This window comes from Rhodnius prolixus, unplaced genomic scaffold, assembly GCF_049639745.1.
Source record: "Rhodnius prolixus isolate KJV_2025 unplaced genomic scaffold, Rpr scaffold_2, whole genome shotgun sequence".
Lineage (NCBI taxonomy): Eukaryota > Metazoa > Arthropoda > Insecta > Hemiptera > Reduviidae > Rhodnius > Rhodnius prolixus.
In genome coordinates, this window is record NW_027411592.1 from 12,745,517 (window position 1) to 12,764,571 (window position 19,055).

A 19,055-nucleotide genomic window follows, 5' to 3' on the forward strand; every position below is an offset into this window, starting at 1 on the left:
CTTCTAGATCATGCAGACCGTATGAGAACAGTTGTAGACACTTTGTATTTTTGGTTTAAATGTGCTTCAAATGTCGAATTGGACTTAATTAATTTAGTTTAAGCTGTTATATTTATAAGAAAAACCAATTCGTCTCTCTTTAAATTGCCACTTGCAGGAGTTTTTAAAACGTCTAGCTGGAACATTCTTTTCACAAAGGCGTGATTTGGAGATTATTCACAGCAACAGTGTACCTCCATGTTTGTCATGGTATTAACAACACGAATAGGTACCTCTCATATGTCTTTCCATTCTTGCTCTTCAGCGGCGATCACTAAGGTAAATCTCACACTTTTTAAAGTTACGCCCATAAATACATTTAAAGTATTTTTAACGAAGTAGTATATTAGTAAACTCATTCGAAATGAAAGCTTTAATTTTTCCTAGTTAGTAAGAAGGAAATTTTTCTAATTTCCTTAATGGCCGTTAGTTTAATAAAAGATTAGTGAAACTGCTGAAGATGTTTCGATATGTGTTGACTGTAAACAGTAATGTTATTTTTAGCCATCGGTCTTAAATGAGTTGTATTATCCAAAGTAGATCCGAAAAGAATGTGTCATTTAAATTATTTGTTAATACATTGTGAAATTCATCGACTTTTTACAAGACTCTACCTGAAAATTTGAGTATTTAGTATGTTGCATTTTAAGTTTTGTGTTAATGTTGACTGTATTCAGACTTTATTTAGTTGAATTACTGTAAGCTTTTGTTAAGTCAAACGTAGTAAAACGTCCACTGTTGTCTATGTGACCATCTTCTTAGTAATCTTCCGCAGTCTCAGCAAGAACTTATATCTCTCAATAGGTTTCAGTGAAGGCACGTTGACTTCAACTTCTCATTGAGCTAATCCGCAATCAGATTTAATTTACCTACCGATTTAGATAACCGAACTGAACCCATATTACGTAAGGTTGAACTGCCACAAAATTTAATCATGCAAAGGATCTTATTTCTCCAAAAAGATTAGACTGAACATTTTGTGTGTTTATTTTTTATTTGATACCGGATTGTAGTATTTTGCCAAAAGTAGTGTGTACAACAAAGCAGCTTATGTTGTGAGAATTGTTTTTCTCTAAAAGTTTCTTGTCTCGCCAATTTTTCTGTAATATTTAAGCATTTCTATTAAGCGATTTGCAAATCATGTCGAGCATTGGCCTTGCACTCTATTGCAGAGTGATGCTGTTTGAATAGGTTTGGATCAATATTCGTTAATAGATAACAGTTGAGTGTATGGTCCATGTTGAATAGTTCTACCAGATAACTTGTACTCTAAATGCTTGGTTTAACACGGGGTTTTACTCATCTAAGTGTCTGACTCTGGTTGATTCAAAATAATTACATACTATCAACGAAAGTAATCCAATATTTTGATGAACTAAATTCAGATATTTTTGCAAATAAATGAAGTGTTTAAACTAGACTCACATAAATATCTACCAATAGCAGCATCCAACTGCAATTCATAAAATCCTAATTTACAAATTTTTTAAAAATTAATGCAGTTTGCTTTACAGTAAACCAGGTTTATACTAAAAAAAATATTGAGAAAGAAGCGCGGCGTGCCTTCATCAGCCATTATATGAGCCTGGAGAAGTGTTTTAATTGAAAGTAAAGGTGTTCGCATTTAGGGTCTATTCAAACTTCGAGAACGTTGAAACCAATTTTAAGAAAACTAAAGAAAATAGCATTTCTGCTTAACAGATGTTTGTTTAGAATTTTGAATTTTACTCGTTTAAATTGTATTTAAATTAGACGTGCAAGAATTATACAGTCCTAAATGGTTATTCAGATAGGAGACGAACTTCTAGATCACCCACTTGAACAATTTTTTTTAAATGCAAGAGATAGACTTGCATGTGTGTGGTGAGTAGATGAATTTAATTGAAAATCTTAACAACCATTTTAGAGACAAATATCCTTAAAACTGAAGGTAATGTAGCTCGATTTTTTAAAAAAACGATTCTTCTCGAAGCTCTAGAGTGATTTCCCTTATCGGCTCTTAATTCAAACTCCAGATTTGAATTTAGAATTTTTTGTGTTATGCTGATGAACCCACATACTACAGGCTCGTTCTTAATTTTATTTCCAGTCGAAAAGTATCACGATTGCTATTTCTTGTTTGGAATATTGGCCTGCGAGTTTAAGAAGTTGGGTTATTGTATCACTAACCTTCATCTCTAGTGTATCACTAATCTGTCTCTCTGCCTTCTTGGACTTAATTCAGAATTTGAAGAAATTTGTATTAAGTGATTGTCATGTAAGATTTATTCTTGATTTATTTTATTTTTTCATAATTCAACTTTTCGTAAAAAATTATTTTTAAGTGGTTTTATTGGCGAATATTGCTCAGTTATTTTGCTAAGCTGTTCATCATTTCCGTTTCATGTGTCTATTTTCCCAACAACCTTTGGTTAAATATGATATTAACATACATGATATAACGGTGTAAAAGAACTCTACATCTGAGTAAACTGTCATCACTCCTCACATTGATCGTATCTTCTCCATTATTGGCATCATACTCTAGTGATATTCCTGACTTGTTTATATTCAACAGAGTCTAGTGAAAATAGAACTCTTTTTTTTTACATTTAGAATTTTTTTAGATTGTTTTTATAAATATATTTTTATTTTGTATTCCATTGATTTCAATAAATGCTTATCTGATGTATTATTCACGCAATAAATAATAGAATACAGCATAACATTGGCGAGAGAACGTATGCACTCCACTTGTTTTCGATTTACATAATACGATACAAATATTTTGCATGAAACATCCCAGCGGTAGGAGTTTTCTCTTGTTTCTTTTTTTGGTATAAAACGACCGTAACATTAAATATTCAAATTGTATTTGCGTACATCCGGTGTATTTTTTTTTTTTTTTACCTCGGTGTTTCCTTTCAGATGGTAACTTCTATTCTCAAACTTTATTTACACTTGTTAGTGGTGGCCTTTATTTGTGAATACGATCACCACTGTAAACTGTAAATTGGGAGGAGCTTCTTGTGTCCTCTGAACGGTTATTTGGACATCACAGTTTCTTACGGTTAAGAATACTGGACCACTTATTCCAAATCTTTGTGGACAATGTTCATCCTTTGGTTTTGTTTTTATTACTAGTGAAGTTTCTTTGCTATTGCTGACACTTTAGTTTTGTTTGGTTTTTTCAAAAGAAGTAATCTATTAAGTATTTTGCTTTTTTTGCAAGTAAATCTTCAGAAAAATACTCTCACTCTCTGTAGGAGCTTACGTTTTAATTGATATGATCGCATTCTAAAAATGGTATTGTTATCTCGTATCATTTTGAGCACCATTTGACTTAGTTTTTGCGTAGAGGATAAAGACGTTTCCTTTACAAAATTACAATCAAAATAGTTGTGACTGGAGTGTAAGATTTCATTTAATTCACTCTTTCAACAATAAACAATATTAACTAACAAACGCTGTAATACTTAAAAATATGGTCAGTTAATATCACTGATTTTATACATCGTGGTGCAGTGGACGTTCTGTAGAATACAACTAACTGTAAAGAGTAACAATAAACAGTTTTTCAGAAATTTGGACACATATCAAAAACGGCTTCTGCAATTTTTCTCAAATTTGTGTTATTAGTTAGATAGATAGATAGATTAAACTAGGGCGACCTCAAGGCCTACGCCACAACGACTCCTTTGGATCTATTGCGGCTCCCCTCACTCTAAAGCTCACCCTCTAGACCTGTCCTTTTAATCAGATTCTTGATGCTAGAGAGCGGCTCTTGGGTAAAGCTCCTCAGGCCTCGGTTTTTCCTCCCCGAGAAGTAACAACCTTAGCTATACGAGCCCCTCGCACTGACACAACACGTGCAGTGCCGTTTCCTCCTCTTCCTGACAGAACCTGCAAAGGCTATTATCTGCCAGGCCCATGCGATGCATGTGTTTCCTAAGCCTGCGGGTGTTATTAGTTGCACCATGTAGATAAACAACTTTTATTTATAGAAACACTTTCCTTGATAATTTCACATTAAGAGGAAATTCAGGGGTAGGTTTCTTTTTAATGTGCTATTTCAGTACTATGTTTGAACTTACCATCAGTGCAATCCTTCTTAGGAATTATATAACTTATGTATATTACTTTAATGTAAAGTGCCGTTTAGGCTTATACCGTCCGATTTAAACACCAAAATTCCATGTAGGAACCAACTGGACACTCTCAGATTGTACACAGATGCTTTTTCGAGTGTTCTTAGTTTTTCTCGACAGTTACCAGAAGTTTTTATTTGAATCTGGATTAAAACTTTTTTCTGGCAAATTTTGATTTTATTAGTTTTCCGGTGTAGCTATGACGTCAGCTTCCTTCAGCTTTATTACTTTTTTTATTATACTGAATATACATATAATATTGAAGTCAACTTTTTTAAATTACAATTTGTAAGTTAAAAGAAAATAATACCTAATTTTCGATAAGGTTAAATCGGAAAAGTGTTTACATCAGTTTATTACAGAAAGTTAAAGAAAAAAAAATGTTTCCTATCAAACTTTGTAGAAACTTTTTATAGAAATTGTAAATGCAATTTTGAATGTACATATCCGTTAAGTGTCCAACGCATTTACGGCGTTTGCAACTTGACCTTTGCAAATTATAACGGTACCTTTAGCTTTAGCCTGGTAGTTTCAGTAAATTATATGGAGTGGCAGCCGCTGTTTCACTGCTAGGTTGTCCGGGCACATTTTCTCATCGCGAAGTCACTTGCTCATTCATTGTAGATGTCGCCGCGAATTACTCCTGCCACTCCTGTGTGCATGATGAAGCCCAGTACACATATTGTGCATTACTTGTGGCACACTTCACTATTTATTACATCTATGAATAATCTTTTAACATTTTTAATTTTTTTTTTTTTTAGAATTTGTGATGATTTATTTTTGTACATTAGCCTTATCTCTTCTTTGATCAATAAAGCTGCATATTAATTTTTAACGTTTTGATTTATAGTTCTTCAATGAATTTTGGTACGTTATTTTGGTTTCCACATAACGTTAGGTGATCAAAATTTGGATAGAGAAATGTCTTTAAACATGTTACATATTCGGAGAAGGTAACCAGTTATGAATGGGGACTAGTGAATGAGATATTGCGGGAATTGCATTTAGTTACTGTTTATCTGTCGGAAATATGTTAATTTAAAGCATATACTTCCGTTCTCAACACCATACCTGGTAGGTAAACGTTAATTATGTAAAAAAAACGTACATTGCAGTAGTTTGTTTAAAATTTTATTGTTATCAATTTTTCATTTGATTAAATTGGATTCCCCTAAATAACGAGCAATAATACTTTGCATTGCGTTGCATCGACACCCTCTATTTATGGCTAGGGTGCATGAAGACCTTTGAAAGTTTCATAAGGTGTGTATAGCTAAATGTGCAGTGTGTAATATTTACCTGTTCTTAACCCTATGTAGTGTTGTTTGCTTCAGATAGTACACAGAAATATGTCGAATGGAATGCAGTGTAGAGGGCGGAATGGATAAAGAATGGAGTTGTGGATGAATGCGAGTTGAATTGATGACCTGAGGTAATTTGAAGAAAAAAAAAATATTTACTGAAACAATATATAGATTGTAATTATGAACACAAGATGCCTAATCATTTTTAGTAAAGTTGATTTTGACGTATAAAGTGGTATCGTGAATTGATGATTTGTAATGAAAGGGTTTCTAGATGTGGCTTGTGTGGGAGTTCTAATTGAATGGCTACTGTTGACTGTCAATGAAAGAGGCTTCTAGCCTCCTCTCCTGGGGAAAAGATAGAATCCTTCTTCCTTCAGTTGGAATGGTCGCTTGAATGGGAGACCCTTCAACCAGTCTAGGCATCCTCAAACTAATATATTTCTTACTTTAAGCAACTTCTTCCTACCTATTACTGTTGTTTCTTTCATTTTCGTCACTAAGGTTGCCGGTTATATAATGGAGGCATTTGCTAGAGACTAATATTTAGGTATTATATATAGTCATACCTTATTTTTGTCAATTTATGGCGCGTTAAGATCTGTGGATAGTGTTCTCTAGTTATAGGCAACAATGTCCACCCATATGGGGTATGGTTGAGGTGTAAGAAGAAGCTCCTAGAAAAAGAAAATCTAAAGTTGACCAGGGGGGGATCTCCGCGAAATCAATTTCGTCCCTTTAATATTCGGAGTTTGGGGAAAAAAAAAAATCTTTCGACTCGAATTAGAAAATTTCATTAATTGGATTTTCCACTTTTTAGAAATTTCTTTAAAACTGGGCCAAACTTATTTTCTCTTCTGTTTTGAATGCAGCTTGCATTCACGTAGTTTTGTAACTTTTTTTTTGAAAATATTTTTCGAAAAATTCATTTTAGGTCAATTCTGGTTGGTGGTACGTTTCCTCTAGAGATCCTTTTAATGTTAATGAACAGTTTTACCAACAAGTATATTCTTATAAGGAAGTAAACTTGAAAGTTTAAGAAAATGAGTTGGAGGAAATTGTTTATGGCATTATTACAGATTATTCTTTCCAACCTTTATCCATTTGCTCTTGCGTCCCATAATTAGTGTTAAAAATGTTAACAACAATCTTTCCTGGCATTACAGTTACGTCTAGTGATCACCTATTCCTTCATTAATATGAAAAGGAAGTTCTTTCACTTTGTTTTGTTTAGATTTTCTTTAAAGTGACGTCTTTAAACTAAATGTACTTGTACAATTGTAGATCCACTGCTTAGAAACATGTGAGATGAGATCAAAATATTTAAGCAACATTTCTATTTCAAATGTTGAAATGTTGGACATTTTAAATGATTCCAATCGGCCTCTGTTGGCTCATTATTGTAAAGCAATAAATAGACCTGGTTCAAGCCTGCTTTAATTCTTATCCGCCTATGAAAGCTACATGAATTTACTAAAATTATTCAATCCTTATTTTTAACTGGGTAACATAGACATTTTGTAATCAGACAGTTTAATTTTAGGCAAAAAAGTGATAGAGTTATAAAAATAACTTCTCTCATTGTAATTATAAAAATAATACAATAATAATACTGTAAAGAAACACAAAACAATTTTTGTGATAATTGAATCACTTTAGTATTTAAAAATCTACTCTGTCTTCGGTCTTTGTGGGACCATGGAGCAGCTATCTTTAAGATAATTATATTTTCAAAGAAGTTTGTATTTTTATTTTATATTAAATAAAGGCTACATAATAATAAAATACTTAGAAACATTTTGAGGAAAACTCAATTTAAGGTTTTTTGTTCCCTTTTGGAGATGGAGAAGCTGTATTATTTGTTAAAATTTTGTGTAGCTCAATAAATGGCTTATTTATTTATTTAGAGAGGAATACATGGGAATTTTCTTCGAAATGTTCTATGTGACAGTCCTGTTTAGAAATTAATGGGTTTCTAAAACTCTGAATTTATATGTAATTCCTGGACCAGAATTTCGTTTCTACTGAATAATTTTTTTATTTTATTTCGGAGAACTGATCCTGGGCGATATTTCTTAACTTCCTTTCTGGATTATGAATATCTATTCATAGAGCTATAACTTTTTTATTGCCGGTACTTCCGATCCGGGTGAGTTTTTGAAGAAATTCTGTAATTTAGAACTTAAAGAATTATAAAAAGAAGAGGTCTTCTTACCTTAGGTTCACAGCAGATTTTAAGTATTTTGATTTTGTCTACCTGTTAGCCTTCTGAGCATTGCTGGGATTGTCACAGTTCATTTCATTATCGACACTTATGGTTTTTATTTTTCAAAATCTCATTAATTATTTTATTTTTCTACCATTTTAGCATTTGGATTCGTTATTTCTCATTTTAGGGGCAGTATTTATTTTATTTGTTTACTAAGGTGTTATGTTCTTTCTTTCAACATTCCTCAAAGAGCCGAATTGATGATCCGGATGTTTCGTTCTGTGCCACATAATCCACACATTCCAATTATTTTAAAATTATTTGTGTAATTATATATTTTGAACTTAAGAGTATTTGTGAGGTCCAAATAGTAGAACACTCGAACATCGGGGCGACTCTCCATATTTGATGTTTTGAAATTTAGTGCTTTAAAACTTTTTCGAAAAATACTCCAATTTTTTTCAACAATTCTCAAAAAGTTTTTGATGAAAATGTTAAAAGAGTTGAAAGTTTACAAAACCATGGTTTGCCATTGAAGTGAGTACGGATTCCAATGAATTGTGACCAATCCCTGCATTATTCAGAAGGCTAGCAGGTTGACAGATCAAACTGCTGTGAACACTAAGAAGGCCTCTCCTTTTTATAATTCTTTATGTTCTAAGCATAATTTCTTCAACAATATTTTAACTTTTATTGACGTTTACAACTGCAACAATTTGTTGCAACTTTATATCAAATTCTGCCATTTAAAAATACATAATATAAGATTAAAGAATTTTTCCACTTGGTATCCCCAATTTCTACACTGCTGTTTGTAATGGAAGATGGATACGTTAGGATTATTGGTTGTTTCCTTGGGAAATAGGAAAAAGGAATTTTTGAGATGTTCACCTCTTTGATTCCTCCATTTTCAGAGTTTAGAACATATGCATTTGGCTGTTAAGTAAGAGTTCGAAATTTTGATGTGAAATACTTACACTATGAATCTTAACTTTCTACGTTGATGGAGAAATGTTGTTTCGAAAACATTGTGTTAAACAAAATGTTATTGAACGGTAAACCACTGAACTTCCGTTTTTTTAATTTCTTTATTCTTCTTGTTTTCACGGAAAGTACTTAAATGTTTTTTGGCTTTTCTAGAAATTACTTTAAGGCATGCATATTCGTGATTTTTTTACAATAAGTTTTACCAATTTTCTTTAATTGTTAAGCTATGTCTTTAATTGTGAACTAAGTGTGGATCAAACAATAAGTAACTGTTTAATAAGCATCGCTTTGGTGAACTCTCAAACGGTAACGGATGGCTTTGGTCAAAAGTACAGCTCGGGTGCCTATGAAAGTACCAAATTCTTTTCCTTTTTTATCTATAAAAAACAATTTTGATGTTACTTATTAAAGCTCAACAAATCTTTACCTTGTTTCGTTCTTTTTATTTAAGTATGAATTAAGTACCAGGAAATAGTAAAAATGCTAATAAAACATTCAAATTTGAAAAGATGAACTTAGCTTGAATTTAACCATAAGGGGTAAATTCCAGCAAAGTAAAATAGGCTACCGATTGTGGTAACGAGGTTCCGCCTCCTGTACGCTGGCATAGAACATCCCTATTCTGTAGTATATATATTCTGTGTATATATATAGTTGAATTGCTTAATTATCTACCTTCTACCTTAATCTATACACCTATTAACAGGTGGTCTCTTATATTTAGCACAATATATGTTCTTCTGTAAATGTTGTAGCTTTTCCCATTTCCTTAAATATAGCTTTATGTAAATGGAAATTAGTGTAATTTCTGTGTATACGGATCCATTCCACTTACTTGAAGACAAATTTTTATTTTGGGAGGAACTGGCGGAATAGATAACCATGTATGATGACGCAACATCTAAAATACGTAACTTACACCACAATAATTTTGCCAGGTCATAACTTGTAACATTTTCTTTTTGCTAACCGGTTTATTAATTTAATTTACTTTTCTTTTCCTAATTAAAGGCGGATTATTATCCTTTGCTTATCAAGAGGGCAGTATCACGTGTATTATGTACATCTAATTGTGACTTTTAATGAAATGGGGTTTCTTTGTTTCTTTATAAAAAGAATAATAAAAAAAAAAAGATAGATTCAGCAAAATTGCTAAAAAAGTTATATTCGATTAATGTTACTTCTGTGTTTTTCAGACAGTTTTACTTAACTTCCTGCGCATTATTTGAAATAATTATCACTTATATTTGAACACAAATTTACAAAAAATACCTTTTTTGAGGCATGTTTAATTTAAAAAGAGTTAAATTTTAATTTACTTTAAGTTAATGGTTAAATTAAATTAAACTACCAGTTCAGTACAATACTATAACCTTGTAACGTTTGGGTTGCTTTTTTAAGGATATTCCCGTAATTCCGAGTTTAAAGTGCGTATGTGTTAATAATATAGAATAATATTAGAATAATAATGTAAATTGAAAAATAACCAATTAAAATGCAGGATCCTCGCCTTTAGGAACAGGTTTTGTGTTTTTGAAAATATCGTCGCTTTTTGAAAATAGTAGCCATAATTTTTTCTTTCACCCGTCTTAGTACGCTTTATGTACACCTTTGGATGCAATTACAAAGAAATTTTTTTTAATTTCTTGTTCCCTTCTCCCAGTAAATGTGTATACATCTTTTTTAGTACAAGGGTATTAATTGCATCTTTGTTTTTTACTAGTCTCGTTTTATTTTTATTTCAACCTCGCCTTTCGTTTTCGCCATTCTGAGTCATGTTTGAAAGGTAATTCAGAGTTTTACAATTAGAACAAAGAGAGTTTTACAAAATCGAGTCAGTAGAAACGTTTTTCTTTAGTGATATTAAATTGTAGCTTCTTAAAAACGAGACAAATAACACCAAGTTGAGTAGAACCCAATTAAATCTACAAAGTTATGTAAGAAAACGTTGGTTTTTTTTCTTAACTTTGAATAAATAAAATGGTATTAGTATTCGTAGAATGTAGAGTGCTGGGTCCTTATATATTTTTAAAATTTAGATTGGCTGTGAGTTCTGAAATATCTGAAACGTTTGGTAAATTAAATATGTAATTTCAGACAGAAAATGTGACTTCTTATTTAACCATAGATTATAATTGTTAGGGAAAACGGAACTTGAGGAAAAATAATTACATTATTTGAACGTCAGACTACTTTTAGTGATAACACAAGTTTCTTTTAGTTTGTGTTGTATAAGTTACAAATTAAAAAGTTCTGTGACATTTTTTTTTTTTTCAGAGTAAACTTTTAAAAAAATACTTTGCTCTAAAGCAGAGGGTGTAAAGTTTGCTGGACGGGCACACTGTACCTTTGCTGACAGTTGAAATTTTGGGCGACAGTTTCTTCTCTATTTTTTATCTGAAGTCTGGGTGTTCGTTGCCAATAAAGACCCGTATTGCACAACTCACTTAGCCTTAAGTGCTCCTTCATTGATTTTACAGTTTATTCACCACTCTGGCTGTCTCGTTTCTTCACGTTCACAGATTTATCGTCTTCTTTGATTGGTGTATGCTGTGGCAGTTGATTGGCAGCGCCCAAAGTTAAAGTTGTCAACTCATTGTCGTTTTAAGAACTTGCTTGGATAAACTTTTTGTAAGCAGGAAAGCATATTTCGTTCATGAAAAGTTTAACATGGCGAAATACTAATTCTTTGTGAAAGATTTATTTGGATAAAACACACCTCTACGAATTTATTGGGTCTTTATTAAGTTAAATTAACATTTACTAATTTTAATCGTCTTTCATTTAAAGTAGACTTTAATGAAATCAATGACTAGACAGTATCGCTCTAAGCTACAGGCCACGATTTTGTACCAACGTCGAAAGGTCATCAGTTCATATTCTTTCATTAAAATTATATGTCGTGTAACCTTCTTTTATTTTATTCAAATGAGAGGCATTATTCAATGTAATTTGTGAAAGAAACATTTCAGTTTTATGATTTTTAACGGAGAATGTGAACTTTCATCAGTGCCAAAATGTTTGGCATACAAAGAAAGACAGATTTTTTAAGACATACACCAAACAAATAAGATTTTAGAACATATTTTCATTAACTACGTAAAAAGAACTTACAAAATTGGATGCTTTTTTTTTTAAAAAACAAAAAAATTCAAACAGATATTGGAAACAATTCAACTTTAAATTTGATGTCTCTGAGTTGTTCAAATAAAAATTCGAATTAAACATCATTAATGTAACATTTCCTAATGTCAAAAGTATGCGGTTTTGTTAAAAATTGAGTAAGTAATACTATTTAATTTATCCAGGCTAAGCTAGCACATTATCTAAAAAATGCTTTGGCATTGCTTTAGAAAACTCATTGACCTTCCTAAAAAATTAAAGTTATCTTACTCATAGTGCCGTGAAAGGCGTTGACTTTAAAGGAAATTGTAAGGCTTTTTTCCTTGCAAGGAAAGGCACTACTTGCCACTTTAGGGGTGGGGGTGCCTTAATCCTTCGAGTGACAGAATTATCGAAGAGGAACTCAGGATGTAGAGGCCAATACTGCTAACCACCCTTGGAATGGGGCAGGCGTAAAGCTAGGTCAAAAATAGGCTTCTAATCCTGAGAAAACGCGTGGAAAAGCTAGTCAGAGACTTGATAGCACTTATAGGTTTGGAAAGGAGATGTAATCGAGCAACTGAGTACTCCTAATAAACGGACTGCGATAAAGATTTTTGAAAAACCTCTAGTTATACATCTTCTTAACTTGGAGAGGATGCTGTAGAAAAGGTGGGTTCATCCGGCTCTAATAGGAAGCTCAATAGGATTTACTTGATGTACACAATGCTGAGTATATATCACTTTACTAGGCGCCACGATAGCCGAGCGGTTTAGAGGCAAGTCCTGTGAAGCTAATGCGAGGGTCGTTTGAAAAGTCCGTGCAAAAATAAAAACTACTTAATTTTTGGGGGTAAACCTTTTTTATTTTTCAACATAGTCTCCTTTTAGGCTTATACACTTCGTCCAACGCTGCTCTAGTTTGTTGATCCCTTCCGAATAATAGGATTTGTCCAAGTCTGAAAAATAGCCATTCGTTTCTGCAATCACCTCCTCGTTTGAATAAAATCTTTTTCCCGCCAGCCATTTCTTCATATTGGGGAACAAATAGTAGTCCGAGGGAGCCAAGTCTGGAGAATAGGGGGGATGTGAAACGAGTTGGAACCCTATTTCCATTAATTTTGCGACCACGACTGCTGATGTGTGAGCTGGTGCGTTGTCGTGATGGAAAAGGACTTTTTTGTGGGCCAATCGTGGGCGTTTTTCTTGCAGCTCGGTTTTCAAACGGTCCAATAACGATGAATAATATGCACCTGTAATAGTTTTACCCTTTTCCAGATAGTCGATGAGGATTATTCCTTGCGAATCCCAAAAGACAGTCGCCATAATCTTTCCGGCCGAAGGAACGGTCTTCGCTTTTTTTGGCGCAGATTCCCCTTTGGTAACCCATTGTTTAGATTGTTCTTTGGTCTCAGGAGTGTAGTGATGTATCCATGTTTCATCCACAGTGACGAAACGACGCTTAAAGTCCTGCGGATTCTTCTGGAACAGCTGCAAACCGTCCTTGCAACACTTCACACGATTTCGTTTTTGGTCAAGCGTGAGCAATCGCGGCACCCATCTTGCGGATAGCTTTGTCATGTCCAAATGTTGATGCAAAATATTATGTACCCGTTCATTCGAGATGCCCACGGCACTAGCAATCTCACGCACCTTCACTCTTCTGTCATCCATCACCATATCATGGATTTTATCAATGATTTCTGGAGTAGTAACCTCAACAGGGCGTCCAGAACGTTCAGCGTCACTTGTGCCCATATGGCCACTCCGAAAATTTTGAAACCACTTATAAACTGTTCTAATCGAAGGTGCAGAGTCACCATAATGTTTATCAAGCTTCTCTTTAGTCTCCTGAGGCGTTTTGCCTTTCATAAAGTAGTGTTTAATCAACACACGAAATTCTTTTTCGTCCATTTTTTGAAAATCACTCGACTTCCTCGATTCAAACGAATGCCAAACACAAAGAAATAGACCGATCTGGCTGAAACTTGGTGTGTGTTCTTCCAAGAGATGCTACTAACTAAACATAACCTCGATACGCGCCAGTAGTGCTATCTCTCTGACTTTGCACGGACTTTTCAAACGACCCTCGTATGTATCGTGGTACAGGGTTCGATTCCCGGTCTTAGCCCTTGGATTTTATTTAATGGTTAATATGAGAAATTTACAGCAAAGTATATTTGCTAGTCGCCTCCGTCCAAGACACCTAATTGATAGTTGGACGTAAAGCCCGCCTGAAAAAATAGGCAGTTACTTTACTTTATAACACCTTACTATTTGTTAAGTTTGTAGAAGAAAATGATTGTCTGGTGAGATATTAATTGTTTAATTAAAGACAATTTGAAAAATAATTGTCAACTTTAAAGTCCAGCTCTAACTCACTACGCCTCCAGGCATTACATTCAAAAATACTTCGAAAACTTCTTAACGCTCCGTTCTATGTATCTAACTTCACTATCCATAATGACCTCAAAATTCCTTTCATTACAGATCTTGCTAACACTCGTTTCTTCAAATTTCATTCCTCTACAGCAGCTCATTCTAACCCTCTCATACGTAGAACACCTATCCTCCTCCACATTACCAGGTAATTCTCTAAGGAGATTGAAGAGAAGATGGCCTCGTGATCTTCTCTCATCGTGAGAGCAGTATAGCTGAGCACGTTACTGGAGTGACACCACTGGAAAAACTTTAAAATTAGATATTTCTAAGGTGATTAATTCAAGTTTTACCTAATTAATTATAGTTTAGGCAAAATTTTGTAACATTAAAAAGAATACTGTTATTGCTAAACTTATTGAGGAGTCTAATTTGACAAATAAGAAACACGGATACAAAGCTATGTTTTTAAGCTAATTGAAAGCGATACTTCCTTTTCAGTTTGAGTACAAAGAGTTGTTTTATTGTAAATTATGTTCTCGAATGATTTCACTTTGAAATGCAAAACACTATTTAAAAGCCGCCTGACGCTACTGTTTACAATTATTGCTAGCTCATATCAAAACAGTTAACCTTAGATGTTGTTAATGATTAGGTTACTTTACTTCAGATTTAATGATCACCAGTTCCCAGAGTACTTTAGTAGTATCTAAATTAGCACGTAACTAATCCAAGTTAAAGTGAAATTACTTATAGTAAGGTTTTGAACTGCAGATAGGAAGGAAGTAGATTTCTAGATTCATCCAGCCAACTGTAAAGCTTGTGTTATAAGACTAAAATAGCTGCTTCAAAGTTCGTACTTTAACTTTGTGCGAGTATGTGTGCTACTTACACACTTTCACTGTACTAATCTACCTGGTTCAGGTACAGTATAAGTTGTATCAAAATTAAATACCATTGTTATTTAAAAATAAAAGAGAAAAAACTACCATAAGAAATTGTAAGGTCTATTTAACTACAATTTAATTTTATTACATTTTGTTTTTTATTATCACCCACATAATTTATTTGCATTCTGCAAATTTTCAATGGTTTTTGAATCGACGCAGTCATCAGTTTAGTGATGTAAATTTTATGGGTGGAAATCAGTTGTTTTATAATCCAAATTCCATCAGAATGTGAGAAAACAAATGTTTTTATTACTTTAATTTTATTAATTTCGTGTTATATGTGAAGATAAAGTAATTTACAATTTATCATTAATTCGTTTTAACTCTGATTGGCTGACAATGTTAATTCTATCTGAAATGACTATTATTTATCTAAAACAACATATGAGTAAACCTGTTTTGTTCACCTGCAATTTCTGTCTGCAGTAATTGAAATGTACAGTCGGACAAACAAATACAAATGTCTGTGTTAAAGGGATTTGATTAAATTTACAAACAGCTGTACGCTCGCATTAAATAACCCTTTGTCCTTGTTTATGTTAATTTAATGAAAGAACAAGACACTTTTGGTTTTGTGGAAATTTCTCATTTGCTTCGTAATTTGCAAATAAAGGCAAAGGAGTGAGTTCGTGTTTGAAATGTCGCCAGTGGCATTTTGAAATAGAACTCCAAGTGAGTTAGCAAGGTGGATGTCATTTTAATCTGTGCACACTGTAGACTCCTTTATTACTCTGTTTAAATTCTTCAACTCTGTATCTACCAAACTACTTGCGGATATTTGATGAGGGAATGTCCAATGGTCGACAAGGAAAGGAATTACTGCAACTCTTTAAGATATGTTTGGGGCTGAATGTGTTTTTTTTTTTGCTTTTTAATGGCACTTCATGCGATTTAGAAAGAAAGCATGTATAGCTTTTATTCTGCTTTGATAAGCTCGTGAGTATCATCCAAGTGTGTTGGAACCTCAGAGTTCTTCATCTCAAGTGGCTCCCATAAATGGCAAGAGGTTTTCTTTATATAAGGTTCTTATTGCTGTGTCAACTTCTTAGCACAATCCGCAAAGAAAATATTAGCTTAATGGTTAGCGTACTGAATTCTCATGCGGAGATACCGGGTTCGAATTCAGCTGTTGGCCTTTAGTTTTTCTCCTTCTAGCAGCTCCAGGAGCTCCTTATTGCTCACTATTCAGTGATGGGCGTTGTAGTCTGTGACGAAAGAACACTTTCCAGAAGCTGGTAGTGTACTGAAAAAAACTCTGTGCGCCAATGGCCTCACAAGTTGATAGGTCTTAAATTATATATTTATAAAAAAAAATGTGTATTACTCTAAATTAAAAAAATAGGACTATATTAAAAAAATATAGACGTTTCTAATTCATTTATATGTAATAATAAATTCGATGCAATTTCAGTTTGATTACTCTTTTTCTTTTGACAGGAGATCTCTTAAACGATAGCGTTTCTGACGTCTGCAACGATTCGCTGCATAGGATGATCAGAGAAGTATAGGCATGTTGATGAGCAAGTGTCCTATATCATGGATTTCATTTTTTAAGTTTCTTTTGTTAGATCATCACCATTGGAAAATGTTTGATTGATTCATTTGGTAAATTCGTGTCATGGTTGAAGGGGTTTAATTCTTAGTTCTTGAAAAAGTTTTTTTTAAAGGATTTTGTGTTGAATATCTTAAAAACTCTAATTAATAAAGCGAAAATTTGTAAAATGTCTATTTTTCACTTAATTATCAACAGAATTCATCAGAATAAAGTTTTGGTCCAAATCGGTAAACCGAAACTTAATATTTTAGTCACTCGGTTTTTCCAGTTTTTGAAATTTTCTTCAAAACGACCTCTACGATTTAGTAGCATGGTGTTAACTCGATGACTGTCTGGTGTTCACTAATTGTAGTAACTTCTATTTGGAACGTTTTCCAATGAAATTCGATTGAGGACCCTGAAATTTGGTTATTAAGGTAGTTTACCTCTGAAGTGTTGCTATTTTGTGTGTACATTTTGCCTTGCCACCTGTATAATACATATTAACAACTTATATAGAAAAAAATTCCTAAATTTCAAGTATGTCGGTTATTAGAAGTACCACTTTTAATGATCAGATTTTTCAGTATTTTCTCAAATTTACACGGTTTTCATTAAGCTTGTTATAATAATTTATGTATGTAGATAATATACAACTTATATATGAAAAAGGTTTTCTTTGAAAATTCTTTTCAAAAGGTACTTTTGGAAAAAGGAGTTGATGATTACCTTCTAAAGGTCAATTTTCAGTATTGTTCGACCCTATCTTTTGTGTACGTTCTGTCAGGGATGGTCAAATATGTTGCTAAAAACTAGTTTGAAACCCCCAAAAAAATCCACATTTGGAAGTATCTTTTTTTCTCTTAATGGATTGTTCACTTTCCCGAAAGTTCATTACATAGATTTTATATCATTTACTTCTCTCTTTTTCTGGAAAAATTCTTTTTAGGCCAGTTCTCCGGGAGTAGCTAAGAAGTAACTGGCTTTTGTGTAAGATTTCATTTCAGTGAAAACTTGGTTTACAAACTTTATACCGTTGGTAGGAATTAAATACATAACTCAAGTATTTGGAGTTTAAAGAAAAGTTAGTTTATAACTGGGAGAATAATAGAAAGTCATAAGTGTTCAGACTAGAGTTTTTGCTAATATTTCTCTCTGTTGACATTACTTCTTGTAACTATGAGAAAATAAAACATAAAGTTTTTGGATTAACTAACATAGTTTAAGGATTAAATGAAAATTAATTGTATTGTATCTATCCTTAGCAGAAATAAGAGTTGAAATCCTTTTTCTTAACACCAAGAAGGAGCCGAACCTGAGTTCTACAGAGTCCATTATTTCTTACATAAATAATTAACTTGACAAGATAAATAATGTTCATCTTTTCTCAGTATTATTTATTAAAATGTTAATTTAAACTTATTTCAATAAATTATTCCATCTTGAGAATTGTAATTAATATTTCATGAGAAAAAATAACCTGAATGGAATATTTGAACGCATACCTTTTTATTATTTGAAATAATAAAAAGCTGAAATGAAAAGTTTTCTAATCGTAAAAAAGTACAATTCAAGCTTAAAATGTTTTGTTGTATATTTAATGTTTTGCCTAATTGTTTCTCACGATTTAGACTGAGCAAACACTATGTGCTCGGTAGCATCTTATCTTTTATCTTGAATTGTGTAGTAAACATGAAACATTGCATGGAATTTTATCTTTTAAAAATGTATGGGAAATAGCCTTAGAACAAACTAAGTGAAGTGGTGAAAAGCTGTCTTAAATTGGCCTTTCTATTTCAAAAAAATCTAAGAAGTCTTTTTAGAAAAAGAATAAAGTAAAAATAATTCATTCGAGTGAAACAGCATTTGGTATCGAGTCAGTAGATATACGTGTGAATACCAAGCTTTAACATTTTGAGATTTTTCGTTTGTGTCGTGCAAAAATTATAAACATATGTTTATTCATATGAAGAAGCTCCATAAAGGAGTGGTGTAGCCAATCTTTCAATGATCTTGGTCCTTGAGAGAGTCTAAACTGTACAGCATTTACTGATGCCCTAAACATTATTCAGCCCTGTAAAGAGTGCTTTTCTCAATCACGCAAACATTCGTTAAGTAGCGACATAATACATTCATTGTCTACAAGTATGCAAAATCACGGATACATTTTGGAACCGCCGTATTTTTTCTCTTAACCATTGCTTACATATCATTATCTACAATCTAAATAGAATGTAGAAAATTATGTCGTGAGTAAAAAATATTTTCAAATCCAGGGGAATTTAGAAGTTTAAGTCGCAGTGTTCTTATAAGTTTTTATTAACTTGTAAGTGGTCTTGGGAAATTAGCCATTTTTGTCTTGCTTGTCTGCTCTACCAATAGGATACTGTTTCAATCAGTTGTAAATATCCGGTTGCTGAT

The 19,055-nt window shown here is 32.8% G+C and overlaps 1 protein-coding gene across 3 annotated transcripts in view; it reads left to right on the forward strand.

Moving 5' to 3' along the window:
• Positions 1-19,055, forward strand: part of Mgat4a (alpha-1,3-mannosyl-glycoprotein 4-beta-N-acetylglucosaminyltransferase a) — a 389,138-nt gene that overhangs the window by 146,482 nt on the left and 223,601 nt on the right. The window lies entirely within an intron of this gene.